Genomic DNA, 13381 nt, shown 5'->3' with positions numbered 1-13381 from the left:
TGGCTCGTGCAACTTTGGCCAGCCTTTGAACATTCTCGGTCTCGGTTTACTCATTTAAAAATACAGGGTGGACTAGGTTAGAGTTTCTTAAACAGGTGATGGCAAAGCTGTCATTTTCTATGTAGTCGCTGATAACATATCTCCATTTAATAGGTTTCCTTCACAATCCATTTTATTATTCTGAAAAGAAATGGGCTTCATCATATTATCAAAGGATCTAGGACATAAAAATGGTTAGATCTTTGGGCCTGTTAGATTCAAAGGTTTCTCCCACCTGAAAACTATGATCTTATGATCTAAAAGTCCCTGAACTTTCTGGGCCTCATTCGCTGTTCTATCAAATTAGAAGATGGGATAAGGGGATCTTTCAAAGTCCCTGCCAGTTCCAAATCTATTATCCTTTTCCTAACCCACCCCAAAGAGAAAAATGTTCAATGAATGCTGGTCTTCATTGGTTTTTTCATCCATTTCAACTTAACAAGCCCCTTATTAAGTGCCTGCTTGGTGCCAGGCACTGTGCTAAGCACTGGAAATATGGAAACATATACGGCCCTTAGGAGCTGGTATTCAATTAAGAGGAGTTTACATTTAAGGGATCTCACTTGAGAAAATCTGACATTTCTAAAAGATGATTTCAGATACTTCTGTGGAGCATTCCTTTTTTTTTTAATAGCCTTTTATTTACAGGATACTATGCATGGGTAACTTTACAGCATTAACAATTGCCAAACCTCTTGTTCCAATTTTTCACCTCTTACCCCCCCCACCCCCTCCCCTAGATGGCAGGATGACCAGTAGATGTTAAATATATTAAAATATAACTTAGATACACAATAAGTATACATGATCAAAATGTTATTTTGCTGTACAAAAAGAATCAGACTCTGAAATATTGTACAATTAGCCTGCGAAGGAAATCAAAAATGCAGGTGTGCATAAATATAGGGATTGGGAATTCTATGCAGTGGTTCATAGTCATCTCCCAGAGTTCTTTTTCTGGGCATAGCTAGTTCAGTTCATTACTGCTCCATTGGAAATGATTTGGTTGATCTCGTTGCTGAGGATGGCCTGGTCCATCAGAACTGGTCATCATATAGTATTGTTGTTGAAGTATATAATGATCTGGTCCTGTTCATTTCACTCAGCATCAGTTCGTGTAAGTCTCTCCAGGCCTTTCTGAAATCATCCTGTTGGTCATTTCTTACAGAACAGTAATATTCCATAATATTCATATACCACAATTTATTCAGCCATTCTCCAACTGATGGACATCCATTCAGTTTCCAGTTTCTAGCCACTACAAAAAGTGCTGCCACAAACATTTGTGCACATACAGGTCCCTTTCCCTTCTTTATAATCTCTTTGGGATATAATCCCAGTAGTAACACTGCTGGATCAAAGGGTATGCACAGTTTGATAACTTTTTGAGCATAATCCCAAACTACTCTCCAAAATGGTTGTATTCGTTCACAACTCCACCAACAATGCATCAATGTCCCAGTTTTCTCGCATCCCCTCCAACAATCATCATTATTTTTTCCTGTCATCTTAGCCAATCTGACAGGTATGTAGTGGTATCTTAGAGTTGTCTTAATTTGCATTTCTCTTATTAATAATGACTTGGAGCATCTTTTCATATGACTAGAAATAGTTTCAATTTCTTCATCTGAGAATTGTCTGTTCATATCCTTTGACCATTTTTCAATTGGAGAATGGCTTGATTTTTTATAAATTAGAGTTAATTCTCTATATATTTTGGAAATGAGGCCTTTATCAGAACCTTTGACTGTAAAAATATTTTTCCCGTTTATTGCTTCCCTTCTAATCTTGTCTGCATTAGTTTTGTTTATACAAAAACTTTTCAGTTTGGTATAATCGAAATTTTCTATTTTGTGATCAGTAATGATCTCTAGTTCTGCTTTGGTCATAAAGACCTTCCCCTTTCTGTGGAGCATTCCTAAGCCATCCTGCCAGAGAGGAGTTAGCCATTTCCCATTTGTATTTTCTTTTTCCAATCCAATTATCTCCCTTTTCTATAACAATTTCTGAAACCCTCTCTTATACACATGCCCACACCAACAACATAATCTAAATGGTATCTTTATCATCTGTTAAGGTTGGCCCATTGTGAAATCAGGGGAAATTAATGTAAGCCAGTCACATCAAGATACTCTTTGTTTGGATGTCTTTTGTTTTATTGATAAAATGCCTAGAAAGACATTTGAGCTATTTTCAGCCTTTGAAAGCTTAGATACATGGATTTCCACGTTTCTTTGCCAACCTGACAGACATGTGAGGTTGGCGACCTCAGTCTCCCTCTGATACGAGCTAACACACTTTTGCCCCACTGTTATTATTTATTAATGGAATTTTAATTCAATTGAGCTACTGCCAGCCAACAAATAGAAATGCCCATGATGTGTGAAAGTTGTGAACTTCACAGACAGAAGATGAAGGAGGGATAAGGTAGCCAATTAAGGGATTGGCTCGATCTGGGCCTGGTAATGGAAGTTTACTGGCCTATATGCCAAGATGTACATATTCCAAAGATTTCAAAGCAGTGGTTCTGTCTCTTTCTCTTTCTCTCCCAGTCTTTTTAGCTATTACTCCCCTCCAGAAATTATAGAATCCAGTGATTATTGGTGAAATTGCTGTTTTTCCCACATGGCAATCCATTCTAAGGAAGATTTTATTCACTGCCTCCTACCTAGAGTTCTTCTCTTTCAAATTTATATTTATCTATCTGTATCTTACTTTTTTCAAATTGTTTACATATTGTCGCCTTCAATAACCTGTGAGCTCCTTGAAAACAGGGAGAGATTTTGCCCCCTCACCCTTTGTTGCCTTACTTTGTCTAGTACTTTATTGTCTGCTTTGTGATCATCTTCTATAATTTGTCAAGGCTTGCCACGCAAGCCTAAATTCTCCTTCTTTCTAACATGCATCCTTCAAATCCATAGCTTCTTTCAAGCTCATTCACGTGCCACTTCTTCTAGGAAGGCTTTCCTTATATCTGATCTTTCAATAACCCTGCTTTCCTGGACTCTTTGTCCCCATCCAATTTGGAATGTTCTTGGTTCTTTGTATTTTATGCCCCCAATAGGATGTAAGCTCTTTGGATGGAGAGGGTCCTTTTGCCTTTGTTTTCCCACAATGCCTTACATATAGTGACACAAAGTAGGCGTTTACAAATGCTTCCTTTTTTCCACTATGGATGTGGAGATTAATGATTGAATGATTGATAGTAGCCACTACTTTGTTTTCAGGCTTTCCATCTTTTATTCTCTTTTTGGGTCAATTTCTGACTATCCCAAATTCTACTTTATAGCTCTATATTTCTCTCAACCGTTGGGATCTTTTCCCTCTAGAACTAGAATATGAAGATATAATGCCCATTTATCCCACTGACAACAGCTTCTCATAGCCTTAGTTTTAGTGAGGGGCCAGGACTGGCTACTTTTCATTCACCTCCCAACTCTGCATCAGGACCTCTGGTGGGTACCTTCTAGTCTTTACCCTGTTTTGCAGCTCCCTTTTTCTGTGTTGTCTTTCTCCATTAGAATGTTAGCTTCTTAAGGGAAGAGACAATCTTTTTGTATTTATTTAGATCCCTAGCAATTAGCACAGTAAATGTTTTTAAAACCGCTCTTGCCCTATCTTTGCTGCATTGATTGCCTTCTTTTTCATCAGGTTCATCTAGTACAACCCCAGGACAAGTCAGTGGGACAATATCCTCCTATCAGTCCATAATAGTCAATGTTATTTTATGGTCTGGAATGAATTGAATAATCACTGGGTTTAGAGTTGGAAGAGATTTTCAAAATCATCTAACCCCATTACTTTACTTAAGATGAGTCACCCAATAAGCATTTATTAAACACTTACAGGGGAAAATGGAGCTTCCAAGAAAATAAGAAATCTCATATATCATATAAAGATCATATAGTTAAGGAAGAACAGAGACTGGATTTGAACCCAGGACCTCTGACTGAAATCAATTTCCTTTCCACTACGACTCAGCGTTTTTTTCCCCAGTTTCTAAGGCACATTTGAAAAGAAAATGTAAAATTTATGCACCAAATTGGATGGATTTATTACTAAAACAATTTAGGGACTATATGTGCATAATTACAAAGCACAATTTTCACAAAAATAAAGGCAGAGCTAAACAACTGAAATAATAAGAAAGCCAGTGAATTTGGAGTCCAGGGGAAAACAAACCTTTTGTTATTTCAGTTAAAGTTTGTTATTTTTTGAAGCTCTATAAAATAATTCTTTGGTGCTTTGAATGATAAAACATTGAATAATCCAACAAATTTAAGTAGAATTGTCAATTTTGTGCTTTGACCTACCCATGAGAAATTAATATTACTATCAATTGTTTAGGTCTGTCTTGCTCTGTGTGAAAACTGTGTTTTGAAATTGTGTTCATATAGTCCCTGAATCGTTTTAGCCAATAGAGTCTGAGTATCTTATATTATTTGTAGTTAATTTAAATGGAATTTCTCTTTCTATCTCTTGCTACTGGGTTTTGTTGGAAAACATAGAAATGCTGATGATTTAAGTGATTTTATTTTATATCTTGAAACTTTGCAAAAGTTGTTGATTGTTTTAACTGATTTTCTAGTTGATTCTCTAGGATTCTTTAAGTATACCAACATATTATCTGCAAACAGATTATTTCTTCATCTATTTTGTTTCCTTGATATCTTTTTTTTGCTTTGATTTCTTTTTTTCTTGTCTTATTGCTTCAGCTAGTATTAATAGTAAAATATTGGATAATTTTGGTAATAATGAGCATTCTTGCTCCCTCCCAATATTATTAGGAGAATTTTTATTTATCTGTATTACTATTTATTTTAAGAAAGGTCTATATACTCCCATACTTTCTAGTGTTTTTTAAAGCACTTCATATTTTGTCAAAGGGCTTTTTCTGCATCTCATTGTTGTTGGGTTTTTTTTTTTAATTTGATCAGTTATGCTTATGGTTTTCCTAATATTGAATGACCCCTGCATTGCTGGTACAAATTCCACCTGATTATAGTATATGATTTCTGTGATATATTGAAATGATCTCCATGATTGCATTTTATGTAAAAAATTTTGCATCTATATACATTAGGGAAATTGACCTATAGTTTTCTTTCCCTGTTTTAGCTCTCCTTGGTTTATGTATCTAAATCATATTTGGGACATAAAAGAAGTTTGGAAAGATTATTTCAACTATTTTTTGAAATAAGATATATAGTATAGGAGTTAATTGTTTAACTGTTTGAGAGAATTTCTTTGTAAATCCATTTAACCCTGGGTACTTTTTCTTAGGGAACTGTTTATGTCATATTCAATTTCTTTTTCTTAGATAAGGTTACTTACTTATTCTATTTTCCCTTATGTTAATACAAGAACTTTCTATTTTTGTAAACAATTATACATTTTACTTAAATCATCACTTTTACTGGTATATAATTGAGCAAGATAACTCCCTAATCATTATTTTAATTTTGTCTTCATTTGTGGTGCATTCACCCTTTTCAACTGTGATACTTGCAATTTAATTTTTTTTCATTCTTTTTAAAAATCAAATTAATTAATGATTTATCTATTTTAATTTTCTTCACAAAATCAGCTCTAGTTTTATTACTTCAAAGACTATTTTACTTTCAATTTTATTTTCCCTCCTTTGATTTTTAGTATTTCCAATGTGTATTATTGTTGCATACATTTCAAAATATAAATTGCACTCAATAAAATTGAATAAGTTGTCTCAAAATTGTCATTCTCTTGAATGAAATTACTGATTATTTCCATGACTTTCTCTTTGGCCTACTTATTCTGTAGGATTAGGATATTTAGTTTCCAAATAATGCTTAATCTATGATTCCAAAGGCATTTTAATGTAATTCTTATGTGCATTATGGCATAAAAAACTATATTCACTATTCCTGCTTTAATAAATTTTTCTGTGAAGATTTTTTGCTTTGTATGAAGGTGCTATATACAGCTGAAAAAAAAGGTATAATCTACTCCTTTCCATTTCCATTCTTTTTTTTCCCCCCTGGAGGGCTATCATGTATAATTTTTCATATCTTTAACTTCTTGTTTTTTATGCTTAGCTTTATCTATCTCTGAGAGGGGGGGTTACTATTTAACATATTCAACTTTTCCTTTAATAATTTAGGCACTATGACTTCTGGGGGTGGAGCCAAGAGGGCAGAGATGACACACATTTCTCTCTGACCTTCTCTACAATCCTCACACTAATTATGAAATCCAGCCCCTGAATTAGCTCTGGACAAGCAGAACCCACAAATATTAGAAATGCAACAAATTATCAGCAAAAGATAATTTTGAAGATCACCAGAAAAGATCTGTTTCAATTGGAAATTGGAGGAAGGCAGCAAAGCACAAGCAGCTGAGTACAAACTCCATTGCAGACTCCGTGAGTCAACCTGTGCAGACTCTCTGAGGCAGAGAATCTAGGGGGAGGAATCTGCAGGAGTCTACAGCAGTGTTGGCCACTCTGCCCTGTTGCAAGCCAGTAGAGCAGCAGAGAAGTTATACAATACCCAACACAAACGCAAAAGATGAATAGTGACCCCCAAAAAGCCAGAATCTTGTGGGACCTGGCCACACCCACATAGCACCCAGAGTGAATCAGCATTGACCCAGAGCAGCTGCAGCCAAACCTTCTGAAAGAACAAAAGGTCAAGAATTTCAAAGGAATTAATGAAAAGAAAAGCAAATGAAGGTGACCTTGCTGTGCCAGTTCTAAAACTATATTATAAAGCAGTGGTCACCAGAACCATTTGGTACTGGCTGAGAAACAATTGATCAGTGGAATAGGTTAGGTTCACAGGACAAAATAGTCAATGACTACAGCAATCTAGTATTTGAGAAACCCAAAGCCCCCAGCTTTTGGGATAAGAATTCACTATTTGACAAAAACTACTGAGAAAACTGGAAACTAATATGGCAAAAAATAGGCATAGACCCACACCTAACACCATATACCAAGATAAAATTGAAATGCGCTTGTGATCTAAACATAAAGAATGAGATTATAAACAAATTAGAAGAATATGGGATAGTTTACCTCTCATATCTGTGGAGGAAGAAGGAATTTGTGATCAAAGAAGAACTAGAGATTATTATTGATCGTAAAATAGAAAGTTTTGTTTAAATTAATTTAAAAAGTTTTTGTACAAACAAAACTAATGTAGACAAGTTTAGAAGGGAAGCAATAAACTGGGGAAGGGAAGCAAACATTTTTACATCCAAAGGATCTGATAAAGGCCTCATTTCTAAAATATATAGAGAATTGACTCAAATTTATAATAGTTCAAGCCATTCTCCAATTGATAAATGGTCAAAGGATATGAACTGACAATTTTCAGATGAAGAAATTGAATCCATTTTTAATCATATGAAAAGGTGCTCTAAATCACCATTGATCAGAGAAATGCAAATTTAGCCAACTCTGAGATACCACTATATACCTCTCTGATTGGCTAAGATGACAGGAAAAGATAATGATGAATGTTGGAGGGGATGCGGGAAAACTGGGAAAGGATGATGTAGAGGGCAGAACTTTGGAGAAGTATACTTGAAACAAGGTGTTAACTCAGTGGAATTGATGAGATAATGGTTCTCTAGTTTACATAGCCTTAGTACTTAGCATGGTGATATAATAGTTCTATAGTTGATGTAATTGTGATAGGGCATTTAAACTGGGGACAAAATCAGACTCAGACTGAGACTGGGGGAGACTGGTTAAGACTGGCAGACTGTCAGATGAGACTGGGTCAGACTATGACAGACACAGACTGTGTAAGAGACAATAAAGACTTTGGACTCTATTCTTGTCCATCCTCATGGTGTCTGTCCTGCTGAGACCAAGGCCCTTTCTGGGGACCTCCAAAAAGCCAGCTTGAACATTACAGTATCCAGCCATTCTGGAGAGCAGTTTGGAACTATGCTCAAAAAGTTATTTAACTGTGCATACTCCTGAGTGTTCCAACTGGGTTTATATCCCCAACAGCTCTTAAAGGAGGGAAAGGGACCCATATATACACAAATGTCTGTGGCAGCACTTTGTGTAGTGGCTAGAAACTGGAAACTGAGTGGATGCTCATCTATGGGAGAATAGCTGGATAAGTCATGGTCTATGAATGTTATGGAATAGTATTGTTCTGTAAGTAATGACCAGCAGGATGGTTTCAGGGCGGCCTGGAGAGACTTACATGAACTGATTCTAAGTAAAATGAGCAGAACCAGGAGATCATTGTACATGGCAAGAACAAGACTATACAACGATCAATTCTGACAGATGTGGCTCTCTTCAACATTGAGATGATTCAAACCAGTTCTACTTGTGTAGTGATGAAGAGAACCAGCTACACCCAGAGAAACAACAGTGGGAATTGAATGTGGAACACAACATGGCATTCTTACTCTTTCTGTTATTTGCTTGCATTTTATTTTCTTTCCCAGTTTTTTTTCCTTCTTGATCTGATTTTTCTTGTGCAACAAGATAATTGTAGAACTATGTATACACATATTGCATCTAACATGTATTTCAACATACTTCACATGTATTGCACTACCTGCTAGCTAGGGGAAGGGGTGGGGGAAGGAGAGGAAAATGTGGAACAAAAAGCTATGCCAGGGTCAATGCTGGAAAAATTACCAATGCATATGCTTTGTTAATAAAAAAGTAATAATTTAGGCACTATGCCATTTGTTGCATTTATACTTAATATTGATATTGTTTCATTGTCTGTGGAGCTTTTTAGCAAGATGTAGTTTACCTTTTTATCTCTAATTAGGTCTATTCTTGCTTATGTTTTGTCTGAAGCCATAATTGCTACCCCTGCATTTTTCAACTCCAGCTGAAGCATTAACAGGTACTGCTCCTGTCCTTAATTTTAACCCTGTGTGTATCTCTCTGTTTCAAATGTATTTCTTGTAAACAGCACATTGTTGGATTCTTGTTTCTAATTCATTCTGTTATCCATTTCTATCTAATGGAGGAATTCATCCCATAATATTCATTTATAATTATTCACTGCATTTTCCTCTATCCTATTTTTCTTTTGCTTACATTTCTGTCTCTCTTTTACCCTGTTACTCCTCAAAGGTCTATTTTGCTTCTGATACTGTTTCCTTTAATATTCCCTGCCGCCTTTTATCTCTCTCTCTCTCTCTCTTTCACACACACACACACACACACACACACGGACTTTTATTTTGTCTTCTTCATCTTCTTTGTTAGTTAAGACAGATTTCTATTCCCAAGTGATTATGTGTATATATGTATATATACATATATGCATACACATATTCTTACTTTGAACCAATTCACAAGAGAGTGACACTAATTTGAGCATTTCCAATCTCCTCTTTTTTTCTTTTCCACTGTAAAAGCTCTTCCTTGTATACTTCTTTTTTTGTAAGATTTGCCTCATTTGTCCTCTCCCTTTTCCTTTTCCCAGTGCCTGCTTCTTTCTCACCCATCCTTTTTAAAGATGATTTCCACTAAATTGACTCACTTCTGTGCCCTCTGTGTAAAGTCCTTCTAATTGCCCTAATAATTATGACATTTTTAGGACTTATATGTATCATCTTTTTATATAGAAATGTATACATTTTAACTTTATTAAGCCCATATGATTTTGCTTTCATGTTTACCTTTTTACATTTCCATTAAGCCTTGTATTTAAAAGTAAAATTTTCTATTCAGCTGTTTTTTTTTAATGAGGAATGCTTGAAAGTCTTCTGTTTTATTAAATGTCGATTTATAATCCTGGCTCCATATTCCAAACCCTTTGTTCCTTTAACATGTTAGCTACTAAATTGTGTGTCATCTTGACTGTGATTCCATCATATTTGAATGCTTTCTTTCTGACTGTTGGACATAATTTCTTTTTAACTGGCAACTCAGGTATTATTAATTCCCGAGAGTCTTCATTTTGGGATTCTTTCAGGAGGTCATAAGTAGATTCATTCAATTTCTATTTTGCCTGCTGAACCTAAAATAAAAGGTTCCTTCATAGTTTCTTGAAATATGATGTCTAGGCTCTTGCTTTGATCACAGCTCTCATGGAATCCAATAATTCTTAAACTATCTCTCATTGATCTATTTTCCAGGTCATTTGCTTTTCCACAGAAATATTTCATATTTTTTTTCATTCTTTTGACTCTTTAAAATTGTTTCTTCATGTTTCATGATCATTAGCTTCCACTTGCCCAATTGTAGTTTTTTTAAAAATTTTCTTTAGTGATATTTTTACATCTTTTTCCATTCAGCCAATTCTGTTATTTAAATGAAGTTTTATACTATTTTTACTATTTGGCTAATTGTATTTTTAGGGTCTTATTTTCTTCAGTTTTGTTGTGCCTCTTTTACTAAGCTGTTAACTGTCATTTTATAATTTTATTGTATCAAGATTAGAAGGGAAGCAACAAACTGGGAAAACATTTTTACATTCAAAGGTTCTGATAAAGGCCTCATTTCTGAAATATATAGAGAATTGACTCAGATTTATAAGAATTCAAGCTGTTCCCCAATGGTCAAAAGATATGAACTGACAATTTTCAGATGAAGAAATTGAAACTATTTCTTGTTACATGAAAAGGTGCTCCAAATCACTATTGATCAGAGAAATGCAAATTACAACAACTCTGAGAGATCACCACACACCTGTCAGATTGGCTAAAATGACAAGAAAACATAATGACGAATGTTGGAGGGGATGTGGGAAAATTGGGACATTGATACGTTGTTGGTGGAGCTATGAACGAATCCAACCATGCTGGAGAGCGATTTGGAACTATGCTCAGAAAGTTATCAAACTGTGTATACCTTTTGACCCAGAAGTATTTCTACTGGGATTACATGCCAAAAAGATCTTAAAGGAGGGAAAGGGACCCACATGTACAAGAATGTTTGTGGCAGCCCTCTTTGTAGTGGCCAGAAACTGGAGACTGAGTGGATGCCCATCAGTGGGAGAATGAATAAGTTGTGGTATATGAATATTATGGAATATTATTGTTCTGTAAGAAACAATCAGCAGGAGGATTTCAGAAAGGCCTGGAGAGACTGACAGGAACTGATGCTGAGTGAAATGAGCAGAACCAGGAAATCATTATACACGGCAACACAAGACAATACAATGATCAGTTCTAATGGACGTGGCTCTCTTCAACAATGAGGTGATTCAAACCAGTTCTAATTGTTCAGTGATGAAGAGAGCCATCTACACCCAGAGAGAACTGTGGGAATTGAGTATGGTTCACAATATAGCATTCTTATTTTTTCTGTTGTTGTTTGCTTGCATTTTGTTTTCTTTCCCAGTTTTTTTCCTTCTTGATCTGATTTTTCTTGTGCAACAAGATAACTCTCTATATATGTATACATATATTGGACTTAACATATATAAACCCATTTCACATGTATTGGACTACCTGCCATCTAGGGGAGAGGGTGGGAGGAAGGAGGGGATAATTTGGAACAGAAGGTTTTAAAAGGGTCAGTGTTGAAAAATTATCCATGCGTGTTTTGTAAATAAAAAAAAACTTTAATAACAATAATAATGTTATTGTATCAATCTCAGTTCTTTGTTCAACTTTTAATTTTAAAATCATTTTAGCTCTTTTAGGAATTCTAGGTTTGTGTCTAATTCACATTTTTTTCTCTTTGAGGCTTTGCTTATAGCTGTTTTGGGATCATCATCTTCTGTGTGTCTTGATCTTCCCTATCACTATAGTAGTTTTATGCTTGGATTCTCTTTTTTTTTTTGGGGGGGGGGAGGGTGTTCATTTTCCCAGCCTATTTCTTGAATTTAAATTTTACATTTGAGAGATATGATTATTAATTACCAATATTTGGGGGATATTCAGGAGCTCTCTCCTTCTTCCAAATTTCTGATGCTAAAAAGTTCAATCTTTTGAAGGACATCACTGATAATGAGATTTCATTACTTCTCCAGATCTTTAATCACATCACACCCATCCTTACAAGAAATTTAAGCTGAGCTGGGGAAGCTCATTGAGTTTCTACTCAAGCTAAGGTACTCAAGCTAAGGATCCAGACAGATCCTTTTGCCTAGATAACCTAAGACTGGGAAAAGTCGGGTGTAGGGATATTTTCTCTGTCCAAAGGTAACATGATGATAGGTGACATCAGCCCCTCACTGGAAAGGTACATAAACTGTGAGCCCACCGTCATGATTGTCTTTTGTCTGAGAGATAGCCAAATGAATATTATTTTATTTTTACCATCTACCTTTATTAACAAAATTATTAAATTACCCAGAAACAATGTCTTCTGAAACTTTTTATTCATTATGTCATCTATTTCACAGTTAGGAATGAGGAGCAGGAAATAAGTCAAGGGGTCTCAAGCTTCAAGCTTTTTTGCACCATTGCTAGTTCTGGGGTTTGAAAGTTGTTAGTGCTTATAAGCTACTGTGATCTGGAGAGAGGTGAGATCACAAATGTCTTGCTCCTTTAGGCAGTGCTCCTCCCCATGGTCCCTACTCCCTGATACTGCTTCTCAGGGGCCCTGCCCTCTTGGCACAGCAAACACTCTTCTCTCTAGAACTGTGAGGGACAAATGAGTACAAATAATGGAATTGCCAAAGAATTCCTATTCCCAATGCTACCACCTGTATTCCCTGAAGTCTTTCAGGCCAAGTGTCCAGTCCCTTCACTGTGTCTGATTTAAAGCTCTAAAACCTGCTACTGCTACTATCACTGCCTTCAATGTCCACTGCTGGTGACACTTCCACATGGGCTTTATAACAGCCCCACCTCACTATCACAGTTCTTTCTTTCCAATCTCCTAAATTGTCTTGGACTGAAAAATATCTCACCACAACCTTTTGTTGGCTCTGCTGCTCCAGAATTTGATTTGAGGTATTATTTTAAAGTTCCTGGAAAGGAAATGTTGGAAGAGCTTGGATGCTTCCTTTATTTTGCCATCTTAATTCTGATCACAGAAGTTAATTTTTTAAAAAATGTATAAAGCACTTTACAAACATTAAAGCACTCATTGCTGGCTGCTATTTCCATGTATAATTCTAGCCATGTGACATCATATCTTGTTAGGGACAGCCAGCAAGAATATGATTCATTGTCTCTACCTTTCCTTTGTATAATCTCTATTGATCACTACAGATGGATGACTTTATCTTTCTTTATTCTTTTTATATTTATTTATTTTTATTATATATTTTATATATATATAATATATAACATTAATATATTATTAAATATTTATTGTTCTATAATTTCTGGGATGCTGGCCTACTTTCATTAAAAGAACATTTAGCAAACCTTAAGATGTTATAGCAATATGAGCTATTACTGTTATTTTCTTATT

This window comes from Sarcophilus harrisii, chromosome 4, assembly GCF_902635505.1.
Source record: "Sarcophilus harrisii chromosome 4, mSarHar1.11, whole genome shotgun sequence".
Lineage (NCBI taxonomy): Eukaryota > Metazoa > Chordata > Mammalia > Dasyuromorphia > Dasyuridae > Sarcophilus > Sarcophilus harrisii.
The sequence above is the reverse complement of the archived record's forward strand: the minus strand, read 5'-3'. Positions refer to the sequence as shown.